This window comes from Protopterus annectens, chromosome 2.part0 (genome assembly GCF_019279795.1).
Source record: "Protopterus annectens isolate FY-2018-M chromosome 2.part0, PAN1.0, whole genome shotgun sequence".
NCBI classification, from domain to species: Eukaryota; Metazoa; Chordata; order Ceratodontiformes; family Protopteridae; genus Protopterus; species Protopterus annectens.
Genome location: NC_056728.1, coordinates 482,266,899 through 482,285,940, shown reverse-complemented (window position 1 = coordinate 482,285,940; position 19,042 = coordinate 482,266,899). Strand labels below are relative to the sequence as shown.

The 19,042-nt window shown below is 36.3% G+C and overlaps 1 long non-coding RNA gene across 1 annotated transcript in view; it reads left to right on the top strand.

The window, feature by feature from the left end:
* LOC122793725 overlaps positions 1 to 17,476 on the top strand; it is a 78,249-nt gene extending 60,773 nt beyond the window's left edge. Inside the window, exon 3 of the long non-coding RNA XR_006363518.1 lies at positions 16,203 to 17,476. This is a non-coding gene — a long non-coding RNA (uncharacterized LOC122793725). The remainder of the gene's footprint in view (positions 1 to 16,202) is intronic.
* Positions 17,477 to 19,042: the final 1,566 nt, after the last annotated feature.

The following is a 19,042-nucleotide window of genomic DNA, read 5'->3' as shown; positions in this document are numbered from 1 at the left end:
AAGGACCCAATGATAGAAGTATGAGCAGTGTTCTTCCTCACAGAGAGGATCCCAGAGTTAGTGTGCATCAAGGTTTAGCTTTGAATCTACTGCTATTCATACAGGCGATGAACTACATTACCAAACAGGTTCGAGGGGACAGATCAACAAAGCTGCTCTCTGCAGACAATGTGGCATTATAGGTAGACTCTGAACAATAACTTCAACAAATGAAAGGGGGATGGAAGGAAAGCACATGGAGTGAAGCTAAGTACAGATAAGACAGATATAATGACAGTAAATAGGGGAAGAAGCTGAAAATTGAGAGGGAAAGTAGTGGAACAGGCAGTGGTGTACAGTGGTGGAGGGGTGAGAGGGGCGGTCCACTCAAAACGTTGTTTAACTTTTGAGACTGTTTCCCATTCTTTCTGATCCACTTGCATCATGTCAAGCATACAGAGACGTATTGTCCACCCGTGCCATTTTAAATACAGAGTTGAGTTTTCTTATTGCTGCTAAGTTCAGTGTGTTGTGCTACCAATGAGTGTTCCATTCCAAGTATGTATACAGCATTGAATGTTCGTATTGCTGCCATGTTCAGTATGTTTGAATGTTCTTATCTCTGCCAAGTTCAGGGTGTGTGTGTGTATTGCTGCCAAGTTCAGTGTGTGTATATTGCTGCCAGGTTTGGTGTGTGTGTGTATTGTGCCAAGTTCGGTGTGTGTGTGTGTGTGTGTGTGTGTGTGTGTGTGTGTGTGTGTGTGTGTGTGTGTGTGTGTGTGTGTGTGTAAAAAATACCCCAGTTAGGTATACCTGGCAGTTAGGGTTACTCAGGCTCAAACCCTGTACCTTAGGTACAAGGATCAAAAGCCTGTATTCTCTACCCTTACTACCACTTTTGATTAAAGGAGTTAAGTCCATGGCACTCAACTGTCTACATTTTCACAGAATGTCTGGAATGTTCGGCTCATACTTTTCTTCTGTTCCTTTTAAAATGTGTGTTTTTTTGGCAAATGAGTGAGAACTGAATTCACTAAATAATGATAGCCGTTTAAGTTTCACTCTTCCTATCTTTCAGGAAATGCATGGTAACACAAAACTGTCTAAGATTATACAAGCAATGTTCAAAATATGTCCCTGGTTTTGGGCCTTTGCCCCCTTCCCCCAAATAAATTTTGGCTTTTTCCAGATTTTTTGTGCTGCAAGGTTCTTCAGGGGAGGATAAGTTTAGTGTTGCTTATGCCATGATTGTTTGTATTGTTAATAGCACAACAAGTAATATACTTGCTTTTGATGCAGAAGGCTGTGGGTTCTACTCCCACAGTATGTAGATGGAGTGCTGATATTGTACTGTGATGTACTTTTAAAGGGGGTGGATGCTGCAGTCTTGAAAATGTCCTTACATAGTAACTATCAACTTGTTATCAGTTTGCCATCCATTCCCTATTACAATATTACTAGCTTATTATTTTTTAATGTACCATAGGCAATTTATTCTTCAAGGGCAACAGGCACTTTATTTGTAGATGTAACAATGAAATATAAAGTTGTTTGCCAGCAGCAACCTCTTCATTAGTTACAGATCTCTTTAATGTGGAATTATTTAAATGACTTTTATTTCTGCAGAGATTGTGCATATTTATTGATATTGGTGGATTGTAATGACAGAAGTTTGAGTAAACTTTTACAGCATCCATGGGACCAGAAGACATCCTGGGCTGTGTACTACATGAACTACAAAATGAACTGGCACTTAACCTAAGTATCATGTTTAATCATAGCCTCACTTCAAGCTTCATGCCCACTGAGTGGCGCACAGCTACAGTTATCCCACTCCACAAGGGGGGATCCACCTTGCAAGGGCATGGAACACATTATCATGGAACTTATAAACAAAGACATTGGACCCCACCCAGTTTGGGTTCGTGAAGGGCTGATCTTGTCTCCTGAACCTGATTGACTTCTTTGAATCAGTCTCCAGAGCTGTGGACGAGGGTAAGGTGGTCCACACAGCCTATCTGGACCTCGCCAAGGCCTTTGACACCATCCTCCACTCTGGAATCATAGATAAACTTACTAAGCTGATCATAAATCCCTATGTCACTCAATGGGTTGCCAACTGGCTTACTGACAGAACCCTGAGTGTAAAAGTAGCTGACTCCAAATCCAGCTCCAGACAAGTGACAAGTGGAGTACCTCAGGGTTCAGTCCTAGGATCACTCTTGTTTGGCATCTACTTCTCTGAAGTACAGGCCAACACTAAGGGACTCTGGCTAACAAAGTCTGCAGACGACTACAAACTGGGAGCCATTATTGAATCCCCAAATGATGTGGATATTCTACAAAAGGGCTTTACAGAAACAGATGCCTGGTGTCAGAGCCATGGGCTCAAGCTTAATGCCAAGAAATGTATAGTTATCCCCTTTGGAGTAAAAGATGTACCAATGGATTACCACATAGGTGGCAGTACACTAAACATCGAAAGTATGATGAGAGACTTAGGGATACAGGTAGACAGTGGTCTCACCTTTGATAACCACATCGCCACAACAGTCAGGAAATCCTTCTATGTGGCACACCTCATCACTAAGGGCTTTTCATCCAGAAAAGAGGAGGTCATTGTCCCACTGTACTTATCCTTCATTAGACCCATTATAGAGTATAACGTCCCGTTTAGTATGTACCTCACAAGACATCTGCAACAGCTGGAAAGGCCGCAGAAATACCTCACTAAAAGAATCACAGGCCTAAAGCAGATGCCCTATGCTAACCATCTAAAAAAACTCCAGCTATACTCTGTGGCATATTGTCTACTCAGAGGCGATCTCTACTTAACATACAAGGCCATGTCAAACCCTGAGCTGTTGGACATTCTCCACTTAAAGAAATCCCAATCCCTCAGAGCCTCACCTCCAGGGATCTAAACCTTGACATCACAATGAACAAAACATGCTGGAGGGATAGGTTCATGACCCAGAGACTCCCCATACTCTGGAATAGACTGCCCATACATATCAAGCAGAGCACCTCCTTAGCCTTCTTCAAAAGGAATCTTGATGACTGGAAGGGAGATAGGAAATTCACCCGGGAATCATTTCAGTTGCCCTGCTAGACAGGGGTCCAGGGAAGTAAATATTGTGGGAAGAAATATCCAGGGAATTGTTATGGCTAGGCTCGTATAATCCCTAGGGTCGATAGCCTAGTACAAACCTATGAACCTATGATGGACATTTTCTGAACTGGGCAGTTTGGAATTATTGGTTCATATATTTTGTTTCATTGCTTACTAGAAAAATGTTCAAAACAATACATTTAAAATTTGCTCTAACAAGTGTGCTGTATTATATAAGGAATATAATTTAATACAATCAGAAAGGTGAATCAAAGAACACATGTATGTTTGCATGGTCCTAAATATGTGTGCAAGGGGCCTATGATTTGAAAACAGCCCAAAGGTAAACTTTATTCACCACTGGCCAGATGCATTTTCTTTGAATGTAAGTTTCAATGCTGTTTCAGTCAATGTGAATTTCAAGGGCAGAGAAGTTTTAATGCTAAGTCTGTTTTCATTGTGAGACTGTGTTGCTTTGTTTATCAGATGTCTATTGGTGTTTTTGATATAAAATATAAAATAGAAGTTTTAAATGAAATCTAAATAGTCATTGCAGAAGTAAAGCATAAAGCGGTATCCACATTACAGTGTTTATGGTAAATGGGGAGAAATATTCAAGTAATGGGACACTGGAATGGGTGCAGGGTGGCTGTATATGAGGGGCCCATTTGACCATGATTTTGTGAGGGGGAGGGGTGGCAAATTCAAAGACAGCCCCAGGTGGCACAAACTCTAGCTACACCACTGGCAGCAAGTCAACAACTTCAAGTATCTGGGGGGTAGTTGTGGAGAAGGAGAATCTAAATTAGGAAGTCAAAACTAGAATCAGAAGGGCTGCAGTCAACTTACACAGAGTGTCAGGGATACTGAGTGACAAAAGAATGCCAGAGAAACTAAAAAGAAATGTGTACAAGCCAGTGGTGAGACCAGTACTATTGTATGGTACAGAAACCTGGGCAGTGAAGGAACAGTAGCTGAGGAAGCTAGAGGTGATGGAAATTAAGTGCCTGAGATGACTGGCAGGAGGCTCACTGTGGGACAGATGAAGAAATGAAGATGTTAGAGCAAAAGCCCAAGCAGCTCTAATTGCAGAGAATGTCAAAAGGAACTAGAGAAGATGATTTGAGATAGACAGAAAGAAGGCAAGAGGAAACAAGGGCATCTGGCAAAGAGATGATTGGATTGTGTGAGAGAAAACTTTTGACTGTCAGATGTGACTATCAAAAAAGATAGGAAAGTAGCATTGAATTGAGAGAGATGGCGAAAGTTGATATAACAACCCAACCCCATGGGAAAAGGAGTTGTTGATGATGATGCTATGGTGTAGCTCATCTAGGTTCCTATCAATCCAGGTCCCTATACATTTTCTATATCCTCCCTTTATCCTCCCTCAATCAATTCATTTTTAGCAATACTACCTACCCCACCCTTTCTAGCTTTTCCTCTAAGTTTTCTCACCATAAATATAATGTATGATTAGCCAACAAATCACTTCTTCTTATCAAAAAACTCAGACATGCTGCTCAGAAACACACTATCTGCATAAACCAGCTAATGACTTTTTCACCTATCCAGTATACCTGTAAAACAGCAGCAAACTTTCTCCATCATGACAATAGCAATACCATATATAAGCACTCACTCACACACACACACACACACACACACACACACACACACACACACACACACACACACAAACATATATATATATATTCACACACACACACACACACATATATATATATATTCACACACACACACACACACATATATATATATATATATATATATATATATATATATATATATATATATATATATACCTATAGGGTCACATTTAATTTTTGCCAACATTTGTTTAGTTAACATAATTTAGTCAGCTGTGCAGATGGTTGACAGGTAATGGAAGATTGCACAATATCTGAGGTTGGGAATATATATCCTTTCCCCTGGTATTGTGAGACCTTGGAGTCAGTATATATATATAATTATCAGGGTTTGTGTGTGTGTGTGTGTGTGTGTGTGTGTGGGGGTAAATGTGCCTTTTTCTATTTTTAGCTTTTAAGTTTGCATTTGCTCAGTTTATTTCTCGGCTCATACATAGTAACATGTCAACATTTATATTGACAACATTTTCTGCTTAACATTAAGGACATTGACATTTGCATCTGTTGATTACATTTAGTAGACCCATATCTATCTATCTATCTATCTATCTATCTATCTATCTATCTATCTATCTATCTATCTATCTATTATCTATCTATCTATCCATCTACAGTGGATATAAAAAGTTTACACACTCCTGTTAAAATGCCAAGTTTTTGTGATATAAAAAATGAAACCACAATAATTCATTTCAAAAATTTCCCACCTTTAATGTGACCTATAACCTGTAGAATTCAGTTGAAAAACAAACAAATTTGTTAGGGGAAAAATATAAAAAATAAAAAACATACAATAAGCTGGTTGCATAAGTGTGCACACCCTTAACCTAAAACTTTGTTGAAGCACCTTTTGATTTAATTATAACATTCAATTTCCTTGGGTAGGAGGCTATATTTGCCCACTCTTCCTTGCAAAAGCACTCCAAATCTGTCAGATTGCAAGGGCATCTCTTGTGCACAGCCCTCTTCAGGTCACCCCACAATTTTCTATTGGATTTAGGTCTGGGTCTGGCTGGGCCATTCCAAAACTTTAATTTTCTTCTGGTGAAGCCATTCTTTTGTTGATTTGGATGTTTGCTTGGGGTCATTGTCATGTTGAAAGGTAAAATTCCTCTTCAACTTCAGCTTTCTAGAAGATGCCTGAAGGTTTTGGGCCAAAAGTGACTAGTATTTGGAGCTGTTCATAATTCCCTCCACCTTGACAAAAGCCCCAGTTCCAGCTGAAGAAAAGCAACCCCAAAGCATAATACTGCCACCACCATGCTTCACCATGTGAATGGTGTTCTTTTGGTTATGTGAAGTGTTGTTTTTGTTCCAAGTTTTACACATGAATAAATCTTAGTTTTGGCCATGGACTACGTTTCCAGTGCTTATTTGTCATATTGAAGTTGGCGTTTTCATCTTTTCCCAGTTTTTGTTTATCTTCTGAAATCAGGTATCCCCTATCTCCGTCCATTCTTATATCCAGCATGAATCTATCTTTCCAGTTCCTTTTCTTCCTTTGTCTCCATAGAGATAATCACATACCTTCTATAAATCCCACACCATAAGATCTAAGGATCTCACCCCTACATGTCCCATAAGATACAGGATCAAACCTTGACCCTGAAGGCTGCACTGCATGAGATCATTCATCTAATAAACTGTTTGCCTTTTCCCCTATCTGTTTCCAGTTTGCCATCCTTGTCTCATTTACTATTAGATATAATCTAACTTCTAAATACTTATATCCTTTTTGAAAGCATGGCAACACCACCTCCTCCAAGGCAAAAGTTTGCTAGGGGGTCTACAGATTTTCAATGAGCAAAACAACATAGACATGTTTAGTTTCAGTTGGTTAGTAGCTACAGCTTGATTATTTGCAGTACAAAGATGACTGGAGTTTCTTTGTTCAGGGAGTCAGAATGTTGATTGCTCAATCTCTTGCATATGTGTGTTCTTTTAAAAAAATTAGATCATTTTACTCTGCTGAACTGTGTTGTATGAATTTATTTTTTATCTTAACATCTGGTGCCATTTGAGACTCAGATTTTGATCCATTTGGGGATTGCTACAGCAGAAATTGCCTTTTGGGCCAATCACAGACAGTTTTCTGTCTGGTGTATTTTGATTGTTGCACTCTTGTCACCTTTGGCAGAGTTTGAAACTTGTGCTAGTAAGTATTTTCCTAAATGATTTTATGCTGTTAGATGATTGCGTGTATGAGTATAGGTCTTACTGTTATGAGTGTGTATTTTTCCATTGCTTTGATTTTATAATGGGTACAAATGTGGGTGCACTGAAACATCCAGAGCATGGGATTCCAGCCAAACATATGTTTATAGGATCATAAGAGGTTACTAGGCTAATGTCCCTGGGGCTATTACAAGCCTAGACCTGAGTTTATTCCTAAAAAAGAAACCTCAGTCAGCACCTGTTACCTCTTTCAATAGGGGACACAGGTGGAACCCCTGGGACAAATATGTGGTTTGCCATCCACTCATCAAGGTTGCGGATGAAGAGTGTCAGCGCGGTACTCTGTTTGATGTGTATGGGAAGTCTATTCCAGAGAATGGAATCCTCTGGGAGACAAACCTGTCTCTCCAGTAGGTTTTGTTGATGTCACATATTAGATTCAGGCCTTTCGAGCGGGTAATGCACAAGGAGGTAGAGTTCTGGATACGGAGCATCTTTAGTAGGGCAGGGTCTGAGATTGCCTTGTGGGCGAGACACAGATTACCCCTGAGCAATCTGTATGATGCAGAGTAGAGTGATAGTGATTTGTGCCTGTCTGCATAGGACAGGTGTTGGAGGCCATGGATTCTCTCTGTGAGGTATTTCTTTCATGTTTCATGTTTCATAAATATGGAAGATACATTCGTTATTATTTATAGACATTATCTGCGCTCACCATAAATTATACTGCACTGTAATTCCCAGAAGGTAGACCTTTTGAAAAGGATACTTTAGAAAACCTTAAGAAGAAAAACGGTACCTGCCTGTTGTTGGTTAGCTTTGAATGAATGGCAAAAGAAATCTAAAAACAAGGACAATTAATCTGTAGATAGAAGTTTAACACTTAATTCTTCAAAATTAAAGACTTACTGGCATGCAGCAAATAGAACAGTTAATACATTACAGAGGTGGGCTGCAGAAAACTTATGCAGCACTTGAGGACTTTATCCCCTGAAACAGTCAGAAAACTTGAAGATAACGCAGGCAGAATCTTCTGATGATGACTGACCCCCAATTCCCTCTGCACTGCCTCCCCCTTATGCAGACCAATCTGCATCTGAATTTAATGCAACAGACAGTCCTTCTTGCCTGGGAGCGCAGGGAGAAGGTGGACAATTTGAACAAAGCCCTTCTACTCCTTCCACTGCTACTTCTAGCTTCCAAGTAACTTTTATTACATCAACCCATAGTAAATGTTCTGTTTATAGTACTAGATCATAGTCACAATAGCCAAAACAAGATGCCGTCTCGATCTCTGAAGAAATGCTAATGAGAATAGCAAATAAAGGAAAAAGACTGTGTCAGAAGCAGTTCTCTTTGAGAAAACAAGTGAGCAAGTTAAAAAGATTTGGAAAAAGCACTTCTTTCAGCAAAATAAATACCTTAAAGAAATTTAAATGGTTAATAACATAATTTCTAAAAATTATTATTGGGGAAGATTATAAACAGAACCCAGCTCCTAGACAGAATTCAGAGGATGAATCTACTTCTAACTAATCCTGTGATGAAGACATCCCTGCTAACACTTCACCAACTGATTCCCAAATTCACCCTTACAGGGAAGTACCTAATCCTGCAATGGCATGGGATGGCAAAGCCAAGCCAGATTAAGTGTAGTTTGCCTGTGGACCATGGTAGAATTTCAAACTATTGTAGATTCTCTTTCTCCAATATACACACATTCAGCCAAATATGGTGAGATTATAGAAGGGTATGTACAATTGCAAAATCCTACTACTGAAGATTTGCAGGCAATTTTGTAGGCTTCTACTCTCCCAGATATTTTCAAAAAGATAGCAGAAATTCAGTTATTGGTAATAGTATTCTAAAACACACAGATGAAGGGTTTCAATCTGTCAAGGAAAATCTATTAAAAGCAATAACTGCAGCATGCCTTCCAACACCTAAATGAGCATGCATTAAAGTCATTGTACAAAAAGAAAGTGACTCTGTTGATGTGTTCTTGCAGAGCATGGCAGATGCAATTGAGGCTTTCTCATGGCATCCAGAACCGACAGAAGATGTGGCAGCCAGTGGGCTGTCAGTAACATTTGTGGAAGGATTACTACCACTAGGCAGGGCCAAGTAAAAAAGGTCTGTTTGAACTGTCCACTTTTGGCTACACAAGAAATTGTTAATCAAACACAGTATGTAGCAGACAATATAGTCAGGGAAGAAAAAGATAGTAGATGGTCAACTTCAACAGTTTGGCATGGATTCAATGGGAAGGGGGTGTAACAGGAAAAGCAGAGGAAGTAGTGGAAGGTTTAGATTTTTCCAACAAGCTCCACCATCCTGTTCAAACTCAGACTCAGTAGTGGGGATCACATATAAACTTGTTTTAATTGCTGACGAAGGGGACACTGTATAATAGATGCCCTTTTCTCTAGCCAATGAACTGATCTTTTCAGCCTGCAAATCAGCATAATATTCAAGCCTCACAACAGTTGGAGAGACAGACTCCAAATGAGTACTGCCTGGCAGCTACCCATGTGGCAGCAGGATAAATAGGATAGCTTTGAATAGGAGACACAGCTATTTCCCATATAATCAGTTGATCAGGAAAGTCCTTTCATTAATATTAAAGTGCATAATTTTAATTTTCCTTTCCTCAGAGACACAGGAGCAACCCAGTCAATGATAACTTTGGCAGATAGGAAAAGCTTTCCTCTTTCTACTAATTCTGTTGCAGGCATAAGGGTCTCCATGGTCCCATTGAGCTACCCAGAGACAAAGTCTGTCCCAATTCAAATAGGTCATCTACAAGAACAGCATACTTTTATTGTCAAAAATTCTTCTCATCTGAATTTGTTAGGTAGAGATTTATTATGTAACTAAAGTGTACTGTGTTTTGCACACTGAATGAATTATTTTTGAATGTTCAGAATAAACCCTCTCCACTGGGTCTGTGTTCAGCTGATATTTGTTCAGACAAAGATGCACTCTTTGCAGTTCCTAGACTGGAACAGACCTATAGTGTGACTGAACTACGAGGACCTAAAGCTGTTTCTCCTCAGCTATGGACTACCCATGACAAAGGGTGGGACTCCTCAGCTATGGTCTATGTAAGAATTGAAAATACTGTACTGTACCATAATTAGCTGGAAACACTGTATGCAATGAGACTGAGAAATGAAAGTCTTAATTACCCAAGCTTGTGTTGTGCTGAACAGGTGCCAGTCTATCCTTTATGGACCAAGTCTTGAGCACTTTTTAGAATGAATTCTTCAAACACTGCAGTTTATTTAATAAGGTTTTATTAGATGTTCACAATATCCGAATACTGTCTTCATTAACAGTACTAATAAACATTTCAAATTGATGCATGTCACATTCTGATTGCCCTGAACAACGTAAACTGACATAGTCTTTAGATGACCTGTTTTCTGTACTCAGGCTTGAATGTTTGACATCTTCTCTGAAACAACAGGTCAGATGAACTTACTAACCTTAACTGAACTGCTATCCTGAACACAACATATTATATTGCTTCAGTCCAGTAAATTTCCTTATTTACTGTTTCTAACCTTGGTCTCAGACTTTGTATGTGCTTATTTGAAAATTCCATTAAAGAACATTCTGCAGCTGACAAGATTGTATCTTTCCCTTGAGAAAAGAACATTCTGTCTGCACACTTTATGCTTATATTTTCTTTTTAATAAACTGTCTTCCATGGTTGACCAGCAAGGTTAATTTTCTTTCTGCTCAACTGTCTTTTATGCATAAATGAAACACAATTTATTTTACCCATTAGCCTGTCTAATGTCTAATAACTACTTTAAAATGGAAGTCCTTAATCTAACAGCTTCCTCTGAGGTCCCAGATGAAAGTCTACTGGGACCTACTTCTGTAGTTACTTTACATTTATATTGTTAGCTACTGTATTTAGCTTTATGCTACTTGACTCATAATCTGAAAAAATATATATATTTGGTAAACCTGCAATTTTATGCTCTATTTAGATTAAAGTCTTTTAACTTTATGATCTGAATTAATGTTATGATATGAATAAACTTGCAATTTTAATTTCGACCACTAGGCGTTACTTGAGCATTTATGCCCTATTTGGATTAAAGTCTTTTAACTTTATGATTTGAATTAATGTTATGATATGAATAAAGTTGCAATTTTAATTTTGACCACTAGGTGTTACTTGAATATTTATGGCCTGTTTGGATTTAAGTTGTTTAACTTTATGATTTGATTCTTTATATATTTAAAATGTATACATTATTTAGTGCCCTTTTGCTGGAGGAAGAGGTCTTGCTAAATTTATTTGTATACTGTACCATGCTTTTTCTGAAACTGGCACTCTCTGGAACTGAGGTTTTTTTTAACATAGAGTTAGTCTGCAGACATATTATACACTCCTGAATTTCATTACATAGTTTTTTAGCTGAGGATTTTAAAACTTATACTTCATGATAGGCCAAATTTTCTGAAAAGTTACATAACCTAGTAGGTGATGGTTGTACTTTATTAGCTGCTTACAACCTTACTCCCGGGACTGGACTGGCACCTTTACATTGTGCCCTTTTATCAGCATCCCCCTGCATGTCTTAGATTTTTGCCAGATTTGCCTCAAGCGTTGAACTCACTTGACTCACCTCAGTTATATCTTTTACCTTAATTTTCTTTTACTGCATTGGATATAGAGGAATCCCCTCCTTGGCAGTTTTTTCTGCCACATATTGTATAGCCTATCAAGCATGATGGCTATTTTCTGAAGACTAATTGAAATCTGCACTAAAAATATAACTTTATAAGTGGCCTTGAAGCATAATTACCATATTCTGTGTTAACTTGTATCTATACATTTTATTTAATGCTGCTTACTATTTTTAAACTTTTATGAATATTTATGAGCTCCCAAGGATATGAGCCTTGCTAATACCTTGTTAGACTTAAAGCTGTATTTAATTTAAGCATATTATTAGGTAATACCATTAATCCGATTGCTAACCATCGTATTTCTAGTATATTTAACCCCCCTTCACAACTCACTGTTGTTGTTTGAAAAGCTGTGTGAACTTGACTTGAGGAATGTTATGCAGGGGCACCCTTACAACAATAAAGTCTTTAAGAATACTTTGTTAGAGAACCAACTGAATGGTCTTGATTTTTTGAGAAATTTTAATATTAAGATTCTCAAGCCAGATTTAGGTGGTGGCATGGTTTTAATGACTGAAGAATATTATTCTAATAGAATGTTAACTATCTTGTGCTCTGAAAATTATAAAAAAGCATCCATTATCCAACTTCATGGAGCTTACCAACGTATTAGGGCATTATTAAATGACCTATTTATTGATTGTATGCTAGATATAGATACATATAACTACCTGACTATACCATCTCCAGTTACACTCACCATATTTGGGCCCCCTAAGTTACATAAGAGCTTAAATAACCCACCGCTTCAGCCTATTGTTGATGGCCATAATAGTATCACATATGGATGTGCTAAAATAGTTGATGCTAAATTGAATAAACACCTTAAGGGTCAGTCACAAATTTATCGTGACTCATGGGATTTCCTTAAAAATATCAATGACCTGGACATCAATGCTGAATCCAACTTTCTAACTATAGATGTCTGGGATTTATATACAGTTATCCCACAAACTTTAAAAATTATGTGGACAAGAGAATTCTTACATAAGTTAGGTGTTGCAGGTGAGGAGATAAACCTGATTGAATATCTGCTAGATATTATTCTGACTAATAATTACATCTTTTTTGGGGGGTGATATATATCTTCAAAAATCAGGGATAGCTATGGGCTCCCCCTGTGGGGGGAGCTTTGCTAATTGTGTCATGGCATACTGGGAAAATGAAATGTTATTTTGCCATGACTGTTTTAAACAGAATGTTGTATGGTATACACGCTATCTAGATGATATATTTGTTGTATTTAATGGTGATGAAACTTATGCTTCCGAATTTGTTCAGATACTGTCAGAGATGACCAGCTTTTTGAAATTCACATTTGAATTTAATAGTGAATTTATAGCATTTTTGGATGTGTTATTAACTAAAGACTGGGTTAATCAATGTTACATTGCAAGAACATATTGCAAACCTACATACTCTAACTGTTTTTTACATTTCGAAAGTACTCATCCATACTACCAAAAGCGATGTGTTGTAAAGGGACAACTTGTACAGCAGCCCATATGACCACACTAGAACAAGATTTTTCAGATGAATGTTTTTTACTTAAAGAAATGTTCCTAACTTGTGGATTCCCATTAAAATTAATTGATGAATTGCTATCTGAGGTTACCCACAAGCGTACATCAGGTTGGTTTAGACCTATATTGTGCAATCTTACACAAGCAGAAGAGAAAGGGCTAGACAATTTAATATTACCTAACAGTGTTCAGACTGATAAAAATGATGTTAACTTTACATTAACTTTCAGTACTTCATTTTCACTTGATGCAAAACAAATAGCGAATATTTTATGTAAAAATTGGGCTGTGCTTATTGATGATGTCCAAATTAGAGACAAAGTCCCAGAAGCACCTAAAATAATTTATAAAAGAGGTTTTAATCTTAAAAATTTTATCAAGAGAGAATTACATAGTAATCATAGAACTGGGGGTATGTTAAAATGTGGATGTTGCAATTACTGCAAGTTTATTAAAACTTCAATCAGGTTTACAATAAGAAATTTTACCTATTCCATTAGTGGTAGATATAATTGCAACAGCCCAGGAGTGGTTTATTTAGCTGAATGCCAAAGCTGTCCACAGTTTTATATAGGAAAAACTGAAAGACAATTGAAGCAATGAATTTATGAACATCAGTACAGCATACATAAGCAAGATTGTAATAATTCACTAGGAAAGCATGCAATATTGAATTTCCTGGGCATTCCTTCTTATTTCTTGTGATAGAGCAGGTTAAAGAAAGCATTAGAGGTGGACCATGGCAATTATTATTGGAGCAAAGAGAGTTATGGTGGCAAGTCCTAACCAACGCTTATATGTACCCAGGTTTAAATGAGTCATGTTCCTTAAAATGTTTATTAAGATTAAAATCTTTAGAAAGACGTTAACTTGAGAACTTACTTTTTTACCTTGTCTTGGAGAGAGGTTTAAGATTTTCATACTGTAGTTAAATGTATTTTTATATGTTTAGAGAGGGTGTTTATTTATATAAACATAATATATATATATATATATATATATATATATATATATATATATATATATATATATATATATAGATATAGATATATATAGATATGTTATTATATATATATATATATATATATATATATATATATATATACATATGTTTTAGTTATGTGTAATGTTTCTTTAATTATGAATTGATGATCTGATGATGTCACTGTTGGTGGTTTATTTAAACCAAGAAAGTTTTTTCTTTCATGTTTTCTGTCTGAAGACGGTTGTACATTGTTACGCCCAAAAGCACTAACAATAAATTTGGAAGGTCTGGTATACCATGTTGCCTTTTTGTTTATTCTCTGCAATATTTATGAGCTGTAATAATTTACTAAAACCTATACTTTCTGTATTTTAAGTCTATACCTTTGCATTGTCTGTTCTTCTTTTTTTTCCATGATTGGCAGTGGAGGTTTTACAGTGTCTAGTTGCCAGCCCAGCACCCAACCTTTCCACAGAAGGCACACACTCATGCCTAGGGCCAATTTAGAGTGTCTAATCCACCTACAGCATATCTTTGGGATGTGGGAGGAAACTGGAGAAAATCCACACACCACAGGAAGGACATGCAGACTCCACACAGAAGGCACCCCAGCTGAGGGTTGAATTGGAGAACCTCTTGCTGTGAGGCGGCAACACAAATCACTGCACCACCATGACCACCCTACGATTGCACTGTCTGCTAGTGTCCTTAATTTCTGACTAATGTACAATAATTATGTAAAGGGCACTGTAAACTATAAATGTACACTGTAATCTGTAAACTAATTAATAAATTAAGTCTGACCTGTTATACCTTGAGTGCAGTGAATAATTATTACTACCTATTCTTTAGATACCTTATTTTAATAAGCCTGTAAAAAAAATGTTGTTACTTTACCCTTAACTAATGACTGAATAATGTAATAAACCTGTTAAAATAACTCAGTCAGTTTACCCTTTACTAATGATTAAATAATGTGAAGTATTTTGAGATCTGACTGAACAAACTTGAATATGTACTGTACTAAACACATAACTGAATATGAATGCCATATTCTGAAACTTGACTCATTTTTACATTAGCATATACTGAACATTTAAAATAGCTGCCTCTATTTTGAAACTAACTAAACTAATACTAAAAGAATATATTTTGCCAGTGTTAACTAAACACAGATAAAAGCATAACTGAAACTGATGCGTGTTATATTCTGAGAAACAAACCATTATTGTTTGAACATAGATATACTGAAACTAGTACCATTTTACAGTTGTTTGAAAGCATGAGGACATTTTGACAGTGTTACCTGAACACAAATAAACTGTATTCTATCTGAACACAGATAGAGTGAAAGCTACCATGAACCTGAAAACATGAGAACATTGCCTGAACATAGATAAACTGAAACCTAGTACTATTGTTATAGCATTGTTTGAAAACATACATACTTGTTTTAACTTATACATTTTAACTTTAAACTTTGAAGAAATAACTGAAACACACAGACAGTCAATTTCTGCACCATGGCTCTTTGCCAAATTTTGCTCTGCATTGTTCCAGTCGCTAATGAGGTAAAGGAAGGCCTGCTTTAATTTTGAAGTGTCCTCTTTGTTGTTAGGCCTTTTAAATCTCTTCTTTTCATTTCTTGTACAAGGCTAGGTAGCTAAAGTTCTTAATTGTATTTAATATCAGGTCCTTACAATAAAATTTGCATCTTTAACAATTATAAACTGATAGCATTACTTATTGCCCTGACCTTATTTACATTTTTCTGCATGAAATGCAGCTTTAACAACTATAAACTGTCAGCATTGCTTACTGTGCTGACTTTATTTACATTTTTCTGCATGAAATAAACATACATTTTTCTGCATGAAATAAACATTTGCTGCTAATAAACTCTTGCAAGTCTGTAGGCAAACTGATATTATAGCATCTTTATTTTTTACAATATTTAACACAACACCTAATTTTGACATAATGTCCATTTTTAAAATGATACTGTCTAACTGGGGATGTAACAATAATTTTGCTGTTATTTTTTTCAGGCTGATTGGCTTTATTTAAAAATCTAATCTTTAAAGGCTTGGTGCTGACTGCAACTACATTTGACCCTATAAACCTCGATAGCATGAAAACCGTACTCGAGTCGTCTGGCAGAGGTCTGCTTGAAATTGAAACTGAAACCCCTGTATGAAGTAACACATTGTGCCACAATTTTTGTTCCATGAATCATGAAATGTATGGTCTGCTGTCCTTTTTAACCTGGAATAAAGTCAACTACACCAACTGATTTGGTGCTGAACTACCATAATCTTTATACATATTCTGAAAATCTGGTATGTCACTGGCAACATTTACCTGAGCTACAGCATACTTTTGATTATTCCTTGGGCTCGAACTTTGAACATCACTTACATCATTTGCCCAGTCATTAACTATAGTGGGCTGCCTTGTATTTGAAAAGCTAACAATATTTAAATCAGTAACCTGTTTAGCTTTATTGGAAACAACTGGAACTAAGTCATTAATACCAGCTTTTACATGCTTGTGTTTTTATGCCCAGTATTTAGGACACTGTTTTCTTACATACAAATAAAAAAGAAAACATTTAACTGCTGGGACTGGAAAAGTCTCTTCTGCAATATCAGTGCATACAGGAAACATTTCATTACTGGCATCTGAGGCTTGCAAAATCTGTTTCTGTCTCACCACTAAATGGACAGCTTTTTCTAAAGTCTTGGCTGTAGCAATTACATTTAACTTGATAGTTGTACCAAGTTTCTGTACTTATTTTAAATGAAATTCAAAGTAGTAATGTAACACTGTGCATTTTTGCACCTATATAAAATCAGTTTTAACTGTTAAACTTTTTACATTTTGTCTCATGACCCTTAGATTTTAACATACTGTTTTGTGAGTAAAACTCCACTTACTTTTTTATCATAACCGTTTCTTTAGCTGATGTCATTTAACTTTTCAGTAGCACTGAATGCTGCAAGAATTTATTATTACTGTCTACAATTTTCTTGGATATATAGTAGAACTGTAAATGCATTAAATGGATAGCACTGTCTTTAATTTAGCTTGCTGGCTGGCTGTAATACGAGCTGATGTGCTTGGCAAACTGCCATTTCCATATGAAACATATACAGTCTTAAACTGATTACATAATGTACGCTTTTATACATAGGATCTGAATTTTTAACTGTGTTGTCACTTTTAGAATGTAGAACTAACTTTACATTTTACATTCTGTAAACTAGCAAATAGTATTTTCTCTTTGTCTATATTACAATACTGTTTATGCATTGCAACACTTTAACACAAAGCTTTTAACTAATGACTGCTAAACAAAACAATAATACAAAAAAAATAATTTGCCAACTGTAACTGCAAACCCTTTATTCTGCTAATTAATTTGACTGTTAGTTCTGATATACATTACAAAATATAGAGGCATACAGGTACCACACCCAGTATGTCTTTCTGAGTACTTCAGCTGTGTCAGCTGAACTGAAATGTATTCTATCATTAACCCATAAATCTGCATGTTTCTGTCATAACTAATTCTTTAAAATCTGTACATTTGCATATATCTCTTTACTGAAGTCTAAATTAGTATATACAGAGCTGTTGCACTTTGAACTGTTAGCTGCCGTAATCTTTGACTTTTTAAATTCTGACATAATCGCAGTTGTGTCTTTTTTATATGTAACAGAAATTGATATGTCTGTAAAGAATAAAATAACTTTAAACAATGACAGATTAATGCTTTGATCTTTACAGATAGCTATGGAATGTATTTTTTTACTTAGCACTGAAGTCTGTCCTTCAGTTACAAAATCTGCACTTTGATTTTTCTTATCTCCCTTTAGTGCAAACATTGCAATTGAAACTAGCTGAAGTAATGTGAACTTGAGATATTGCTAGCATGTTATGTATGTAGACTGTGTTGACATGTAATACTGCTACATACTTCTGTATTTTGAATTGTATGTATTATATTCTGAACATTTGTACATGAAACTATACTACAACTGAAATTAATATCTTGAATTGCATGTGTTGAAGCATGTACATTTAAATCTGAGACCATACTGACTTCTAAGTTATTAGCCTTGCTTCTGTGATTTAAACCTTTTGTGTTTAGACATATTTAACATTTTTGAACTAATAGCCTTTAACATTAAGAAAACATTTTTAAACTTAAACCAAAAATTTACTGATGTTTTAACTGTAGTAGTATTACTTGACATGTTTACATGCAAATGACTTTAACTGATTAATTTAAACTGTTTTGAACTGTTAACTAAAAGGTGCATATAAAGTCTTACATAACTTTATGGTCTTGGAAGAATGTGAGCTATCGTCTGTAGCTTATTAATCTTTTCCTTGTTTCTTGGCTGTGTAACATCACGCTGGAAACATGAAAGTTTGTGGAGATAGCTTTTAACTGGATAATGCCTTTTATGTTCTGAAGGGACACTGCTTTGATTTAATACTGGTCTGCTGAAGTCATATGAGGCTTTTCTGAAGTAAACACTGGTGCTGTACACTTTAGTTCAAAGTCGTATGCTGTGCCCATTTTCTGCATGAAGTAATGCTGTCTTAATGAGAAACTTGTCATGCCATAATTTTTAGCTTATTCTGTACAGAGTTTGCAGCTCTATTTATGGAAAAAATACTGGTATGTTGCTGAAAAGTCTGTTAAGAAACATTTGCTGTCACTCTAAACTGTTAATGAAACCTCGAAGTTAAGCTGGCTATTGCAGTAAAACCGCAATTGTTTCTGTTTATTGATAAGGCTGTTTTACTCTGTAGAACACATGCATTTGAACAAAATGCTGCTATTCTGTAGATTGCTGTAGAACTCACGTAGTGTAAC